Source organism: Drosophila willistoni, assembly GCF_018902025.1.
Source record: "Drosophila willistoni isolate 14030-0811.24 chromosome 2L unlocalized genomic scaffold, UCI_dwil_1.1 Seg168, whole genome shotgun sequence".
In the NCBI taxonomy this organism is placed as follows: domain Eukaryota; kingdom Metazoa; phylum Arthropoda; class Insecta; order Diptera; family Drosophilidae; genus Drosophila; species Drosophila willistoni.
The window spans coordinates 625,683-631,682 of record NW_025814047.1 but is presented as its reverse complement, the minus strand read 5'-3'; the positions used below and the strand labels follow the sequence as shown (position 1 = coordinate 631,682).

At 31.1% G+C, this 6,000-nt stretch overlaps 1 protein-coding gene across 1 annotated transcript in view; it reads left to right on the top strand.

The window, feature by feature from the left end:
- Positions 1-549: 549 nt before the first annotated feature.
- Positions 550-6,000, top strand: part of LOC6643372 (potassium voltage-gated channel subfamily H member 8) — an 82,448-nt gene continuing 76,997 nt past the window's right edge. Inside the window, exons 1-2 of the mRNA XM_002066168.4 lie at positions 550-587; positions 1,522-1,618. The gene's annotated coding sequence lies outside the window, so the exon portion shown is untranslated. The remainder of the gene's footprint in view (positions 588-1,521; positions 1,619-6,000) is intronic.

Genomic DNA, 6,000 nt, shown 5'->3' with positions numbered 1-6,000 from the left:
TATAGTGAATAAACTAAAAAAATGAAAAAATTTGCTTGAATAGTTGAATAAATTTTGATCTGCTTTAACAAAGTCTGCATTTTGAGGTATATGTACTATATATGGACATATGATTCCACAATTTGAAATCTTCCCATCCCATTAGAAAGTAAATTTATGGTTTACAAGAATTTAATTTTTATTCTATAAAAGAACCAGAATAACAAGAGGGATAAACGGTTCAAGCGGCGATTTTTGATCAAGATTAAGATAAACTGAAAACGATTCCTTACCCCAATGTCAAATATTCGACTTAATACTTCAACTTAATACTTCGACTTTATACTTATATGTATAAAGAAAAGGATTTATTTATTGTTTGCCATTCCACTAAAAACTAATTCCCATATCAAAATTTTTAGCGAGAAATGCTCTAATTTTTCCCATAGTGCCCGTGCCGTGCAGCCAACGGAAAAGCTTTTTTCCTCTTTGGCCAAGATGCTGCTGTTGTGTGTGCCACAAGTTGCTGGCTTTTCGATATTTGCAACAGTTGCTGTTGAGTGGCTTCGAAAGTTAGACGTGGCACGGATAAAAAAGACGCAGTTGAGGTAGATCTAAAACAAGCGCGAAACGTTATCAGTTGGAGTCAAACAACAAAAAAAAAAAAAGGAAGGCAAAAACGCTGAAACTTCAACTAGGCGAAAAACTAGTTCAAGTGCAAGAAGAGCCTTTCAAAGTTGCCAGCAACAATGTTGCCACAAAGTTGTTGCCACAAGTGGACTAACATCAAATAAATTTCTAACGCATAGACTCTTTCGGTCTATAAAATATATAAAATAATGAATAAAAAAAAATATAGAAATTTGTTTGAATCACTTTTGGCCCAACTTTTTTTTTATTAGAAATAATTCAATAAATCAAAACAAAAAACAAAACGAAAAAAAAAACGAGAAACCGAAATAAACATGTGTGTGCCAAAAAGTTTGAAAATCATAAATTCTATATGCAAAAAAAAGCAACAACAAAATTAACATCTAAAAAAAATCATATAAAAAAAGGAATGAAATGCCATAGAATGAAGAAAAATCACGCTTAATTCAATCGTGCGCGTCTACATATTGAAAAATCTGATTATAATCTCAGGCAACCTCCCAACCATTAGCCCTGCCCACCGCGCCCTCCACCCTGCTTTGCCCAAAACACAAAACAAACGTGCAACAAGCAAAAGAAATCTACCAAATTACCATATGTAATGTACACATACTGAACACACAAGAGTAAAAGAGAAGGCCACCCTTGAAAAGCGAAAAAGAGAAAGTAAAAACAACATACACATATGTACCTCTACTATGTGTATATATGTATATATCTTCCTTTTTCATCATTTTCATATCTTTCTTGTTGGTTTATTTTTTTGGTTCTTGTACTTTTTTCTCTCTTTTTCCACCGCAACAAACAAATTTTGGCCAACATGTACATGTATGTACATGTGTACATTTGTATATCTGCATTCTATATATGTACCGACAACTGATAATAAAGAAGTTGAAGCATAGAATCAAAGCAAACATCACAAGCAACAAGCGCCAAAACAACAGAGCAGCATTTGGCTTAAAGGCCTCCTCTTTTTTTGTGTTAGGTAAGTTGGTTATTTGATTATCCATTTTTTATTTTTGATTCCAATTTACATTTCAAAAGAAACCGCAACGAATTGAAATCCCCCCCGACGAGTAAAATATATATGTATACATATATATACCGATATGTGTTCATATATGCATATCATTTTTGTTCGGGGTTTTTTTTTTCATTGGGGGCGCGTGTGATTATCATGTCCTCTGAGCGAGGGTTCAACACTGCGTATGATTGATTGATGCCTGTCGCCAGTGTGCCTACGTGTGTGTGTGTGTGTGTGCGCCCTCTCCAAACATTCCCTGTATTCCTCATAATTATGTTAGATACGAAAGTACAAAGTTCATCATGGTACATTGATTTTTGAACAATAAGTCTTTGCCAATGCCGTGCAAAAGAAAGTGCAAAGCGGATTTTTTACTTTCCAAAAATGAAAAGCTATAAAAAATTGTGAAAATATTATTTATGGCAAGTGGAAATTTTTCATTGTTTGCATTTGATTAAATTAACGTTGCAGATCGCTTGCCATAAGGATATATACACATATATATTTTGTTTCCTTTATTTACACACAAATGCTTTCATGGCAAAGTTAAAAACAAATTTATTGTTCATTGAACTGAAATTTGTAAGCTTAAACAAGCCAAATGAATTTTCTTTTTTTTAAAAACTTGAAAAAGTTGCAGCCTGACATGAACATTTTTATTTTATTATAACTAAACTTAATATATAAAGACTTGCCAAAATGCATTCTTTGAAGGTTTATTGAATTGTTTTATTTAGCCAACTAAAAACTTTAGAATTTATAGTAAAGTCTTTAATCACACTTTAAATCTTTAACAACAAAAAACTTTAGTATCTTTATCCCAAATTCTTTAATCACTTTAGTTGTTCTAACATCTCCATATTTAAAATGTTTTCATCATGCATTCAGTTTAATAAACTTTGCAATAAATTTTATACATTAAATTTGTATGCCAGAAAGTTGATGAAAACATTTCAAGCTAAAATCCAACAAAACTAATAAAAAATGTATAAAGTTTTAAATTAAAAGTTTTTATTTTCGTAAATATAATGGAAAAACTTTAAGTTAAAGAAAAACTCCAAAAATTAAGACAACATTTTAAGCATTAGGCAAAAACACTCATGTACATAAATTTAATCAATATGTTTTTTTGGGAGATTATTAAGTTAATTTATTATAAAATAATATTCAAGTTTAAACTGTATTCGAGGGCATTAATTTATCATTAAAATTAAATAAACTTGGCCACGCTTATTTTTTTTTTTAATGAACTACCTTCTATTTTTTGGGACGCCCTCAATCTCAATCTTACACAGATTTTGACTGTTGTAAAATTGTTTACATTTTGCATTTTATTATCCTTGTTTCTTAAAGGCAATCGAAAAAACGTTAACTATAATAATAAACTCATTTAGTTACTATTAAAAAATTTAAATACTAGACAATCGGTGGATTTCAGGATTAAGTCAACGCGAGGTCTGTAACAAACAAGTTTTCGGGGTTTTATTAGTAGAAAAATTAAAAGATTATTTTGAAAGTAAGGATATGAATGAAAATCGGTCACAAAATAGCAAATTTACAGATTCGCAAAGATAGTTTTTTAGACATACATTTTTGATCAATCTGTTTTTTTTTTTGCACTGTGTTTTGGGCAACTTCAAATCAATTTTAAAAAACTTATATATCAATTAATCGCAATTTAGTAAGTATAAAAAAAATGGTCAAATGCAAAAAAATCATGCAAAAACTGACAACAAAAATGGTCAGGTTTCGATGGAGATTGAAAGAAATTATTCTAGCATAAAAATTAAGATGACATTTTTTAAAATTCTTTAGGAATTGACCAGAATTGAGCTTCATGAAATTTTGGCTTTTTGGAATACATTGCAATGAAAAGTCCTTGCAGTTTTTTGGAATATTGTTGGCTCGATTGAAAACTAGGCTAAAATTTCAACTTAAAATTTAAACAACAATTAACTTAAACATGGCTATAGATTGTTTTTCAAAAACAAAATTTTCGTCAATTCACTTATTTTGCTCACAAGGGAAGGACCCAAGATGATAAGCGTTGATCTAGATAAATGATATACCAATCAAAATGTCGCCTGTCAAATATCTCAGGGTACTAGATTGTTCGGTAGGCGTCAGATCCATTTGAAGTTTAACAGCTTAAATATTTAACATTATAAAATCTATCACTGTAATTGGTGCTACAAATAGGCGGTTGGCATATCAGTTATCAAGATCGTCATCTATCACTTTGGTCTGGATGGGACTTTATTTTGGTAAATAAATCAACAATGAGTCAATGTTTCGGATAACAAGAATTTTCTGCTTAATTGACAGAAAATCAATTTAAAATCGTAGAGAACTTATGGAATTAACAAAAAGCTTCAGACAGCGTCTGCTCTATAAAAGCTGTAAAATCCGACCAAAAAAAAGATTTCTGTGGTCGATATAAAAGTGTCTGAACGCAGGTTTTATGGTTCAAAAATTATTTTTGAGATCTTTTCATTTGTCAGTTGAAAAACTAAAACAAACTTTAGTTATTTTTTGTTTTTTTCAATTTCAATTGGCAAGATTATAAAAGTAATGTTTTATTTTTGCGTACAGGATAACAGCGACTTTAATGTTCAAACTCTGAGCCACTCAGTTTGGTCACATTTATTTTTGTAAGCCATTTAGGATATTTCTAATCGAATATTCTATCAATAATTATAAGCAGCTTAATTTGAATACTCTCAAAAGGCTTTTTCCACTAATCGAGTAGTGAAATGAAACGAATGAAAGGGGATCTGTGCCAATTAAGCTGCTTTTCAATGCAAAAATGAATTTCAGTTACTTTAAATTGAAATCCTGTTAACTTGTCAACAAATTATAAATTTCTATTTAAATATATTTTTTGTTTCGTTATCAACTAAAAGCAATTAAATGCTTAATTTTAGTTTGAAATTTAATCAATTTAATCCCCGGGAAGGTACACACTTTTTGTTTTAAAAATGGAAATTATTTAATTGGTAAGATAAGAGCAGGTGAGTGAGCGAGCTCGTTAAATAAATAAATTTAACTGAGTTATATTCAATTATGACAAACGCATGCACCGAGATTTATAGAGAGAGAGAGAGAGGAAGAGCGAGCTGCGGAAAAGCGGAAGCAGGGAGCGAAGGGTGCCAGCGTATTTCTCATATTTTCCATTTTCATTTCCGTTTTTTTTTTCTACCCAACTCATCCTTGTGTTGTTTTTGGTTGCTGTTGTTGTTGCTATACGTTGTTCGTCTACCGTTTAATTGGCCGTAAATGAGTTTGCTGCCACAGGCAGTTGATGGCCAACAGAAGCAGCAACATCTGTTTGTGTGTGTGTGTGCTACTTGTCTTGGCCATCACGCACACTCATACCCGAGCATATGTAAATGTAACCTTCACACCTGTTTGCCCTTAGATGCATATTGCATATTCTATAGCATACTTTTCTGCTAATTACATAAAAACACCGCTTCCAATGGTTTTGTTTAAAATTAGCTCCACAAAAGGGATAAAAATTAATAAACTATAAATTTGCATGCATATAAGAAGAAATTCCATCTTGGTTTAATCTCTTTGTACCTACTTCTTTCCTGCTGGCTTATGCTTTGATTGCTCTCTCTGGGTTTTGCTTTTGTTTTTTTTTCTGCTTGAAAAAGGGCAAAGCTTGGCATGAAATTTTATCTATGTATAGGTCAGCGGGGGATTTTGATAAGTCGATGTAAAATGCAGTCTTGTTTGGCATTGACATTTACATGGAATTGCATTGAAAAAAGAAACACACAGAGAAAGAAAAAAACATTCCTTTATATATTTCAGCTCGCCTGCTTGATATTTGCAATGTGCAATGGCACATTAAATTAAACGATGTCAGTTTTAAAGGCGAAAAGTCAAGACAAAATATGGCAAAAATCTAAAGCAGCGTTAAAATTAAAATATTTGGAATTCTTTTTAAAATGTAAGTAATGAAATAACTTTCATTAGTCAAGATAACTTTCATTAGTCGGAAAAAAAACAACGAGTGAATGTAGGAATTTTAGAATATACTGACTAATTGAAAAGTTGTATGAAGAATCTATCAATCTACATGGTAGAACATCAACTCAAAATTAAAAAAATATTCTGTAATTTTATAAAAGTCCAAGGCAAGGTTAAGCTTCAGAGGTTAAGCATTTCCTAAAGACATTTGTTTCACATTTATTTTGCAACTATCTACAAGAAATCACAATACAAATCTTTCGTTCTTTGCCAATCTGGACTAACGATTGACAGCCAAAGACAAGTGACATTCACACATGTTTCAGACTGTCAATTGTTAGTCTTTGATAGATTTCAACACCTAT